We start from the raw sequence: 2,461 nt of genomic DNA on the forward strand, positions 1-2,461 counted from the left end.
ACCTCCACGTCGCCCCCGCCGTCCCACGCCGCCGTCCGGCACCATCGCCGCCTGCCGGAGCTCCGGCCAAATCCGATCCGGGGATTGGGACGAGATCCACCACTCCCCCGATCCAAACGGCCTCCCCGCGCCCGGATCCCTCCGTCCCAGATCTTCCCCGTCCCATTTTTCGCGGAGGTATAAATTCCACTAAGTCCCGAATCTGTGACATAATCATGCCATGTTTGACCTGTTGTATCTCTGCATCCGTAGCTCCGTTTTGTGCGTGTAATATGTCAAATTGTTCGTATCAACGAGTACTTCATTTTGTTCCATTGCATCATTTTCATTTGAGTTCATCTTGGTGCCCGAAACGCTGTTGGAATAGTGCATGTTGATGTTAATCTAGTGAAACTGTTATAATTTGCTCATTTGTCATTTTTGCCATGATTGATGTGTAAATCCTATGAGGTTGATGCCTTCATGTGTTTTGATATATGCCATGCCGTCGTTCCAGGGGTGTATAACATGTATTTTTGTGATCAATGTGGTGACTAGCACAAGCATGCAAACTAGGCATCGTGATGTTGCTGATTTTAGTCCCTGTTCTGCTGTTATTTTCATGCCATGTAAACTTGATGGTACAGAGAGATCCATGCATATTTTGAGATACTTCATTAAGGGTGTTTTGAACATATGGTTATTGTATATCCATTCATGCCCTTGTTTGCAATTATCGAGTAGTCTAGCATGTCATTTTGGTGCTCTACTTTTGCTTCAAAATGTTTCCTGGCAGATTGTTTACTTGTTATTCAATTTAGCCAAGCTTGCTATAGTTGATCTTTGCATGCTATGGACTTGTTCTTGACTTGGTTTGTTACACAAACATGCCTTCTTGATGATGCTATGCTTATATTGTCATGCAATGACTTGTGGTGGGTGAATCGAGCTTGTTAAGTAGTGTACTTGATGTTGCTGTTTTGCTAGGCAGATTCTGTTATATTTTGTTGCTATGTTAACATGTTTCTACTAATCATTCTATGCATAATCTGGAGATCTCCTATAAACATGTTTTGATCTACATGTCATGTTTTGATTATGTTGCTATCAGTCTGTTAACATTAAGTTCACTAGTTCCCATGTGTTTTGCTAGTGTTCCATGCATCCTATGAACTTTCTCTTGCCATGCTTAGCTTCATAAACATGCGTTCTTACTGTTGGTTGCCTTTCCATGCCATGTATTGCTCTGTGGTGAGTGGTTCAAGCTCACCAACATGCCTACTTATTGTTGTTCCTGCCATGTTTGAATCTGTAATATAACTTGCCATGTTTACATGGGTGCCATCTTATCTTATGATCCTTTTTGGCTCATGGTCAGTAAGGGACTTTTGATCTATGCAATTAGTAGATTCATGCCATGCCTTTGTTTGCCATGATAAGTTCCTGTAACATATTGTTTGATAGCTCTGAACATTGCAACCTGATGTTATTTCTGCTAAAGTCTGAAACTATTATTATTTGCAATCTTACCATGTGTTTTGGAGCATGTTCTAGTGATTTCTAGAGATAGCTCAGTGTTCATGTTTTGTTATGCTTTACCAGTACTTCATGCCCATGCCTTTTGTTATGATGTTGGGATGCTGTAGCTTGTTGTTTTGATGCTTGCAATATGCCTAGTTGCTGTTTTGGGCAGATTGTTGTTATGACTTGTATAGAGTGTATGTGTTGAACCGTTGCTCCGTTTTGAGTGTGCTCTATATGAAACTTGCTTGATTTTGCATATAGCTTCATATTATCATGTTGCATCCATGTTTTGAGGTGTTTGCTTGTTGTTTGTATGCATTTTGCATCAATGCCATGTTTAACTTGTTTTGCTCATATCTTCTAGGCCGTAGCTCCGAATCTAATGAACTTTATATGTAACTTGACTAGAATTTCGTGTAGATCATCTTGGTGCATCTTAACTTGCTGTTTAACAACTTGAACATAAGGTTTATTCAGATCTGGACCAATTTCTAAATTTGCATATGAGGACTTACCGGAATTGTTATGTGTTGTTCCCGGCCTCATTTAAACTTGCCTTGATGTGTTGTTCTTGTTTGCATCATCTCTTGCCATGAGTAGCTTCATGTAGCTTGGTCATGCATCATGCTTGTTGTGCATCATGCCTTGTTCATGTGTGGTGTGTTTACCATGTTGTGTGCTTCTTCTTGTTAGTTCCTGTTTCGTTGCGATCGTGAGGATTCGTTCGTCCACGGTTGGTTCGGCTTCATCCGTTCGTCTTCTTCATGGACTCGTTCTTCTTCCTAGCGGGATTTCAGGCAAGATGACCGCTACCCTGGATCTCACTACTATCATTGCTATGCTAGTTGCTTCGTTCTATTGCTATGCTGCGCTACCTATTACCTGTTTATCAAGCCATCCCATATTGCCATGAACCTCTAACCTTTGACACCTTTCCTATGCAAACCGTTGTTTGGCT

The sequence above is a fragment of the Triticum dicoccoides genome, chromosome 6B (genome assembly GCF_002162155.2).
Source record: "Triticum dicoccoides isolate Atlit2015 ecotype Zavitan chromosome 6B, WEW_v2.0, whole genome shotgun sequence".
Taxonomy (NCBI): domain Eukaryota; kingdom Viridiplantae; phylum Streptophyta; class Magnoliopsida; order Poales; family Poaceae; genus Triticum; species Triticum dicoccoides.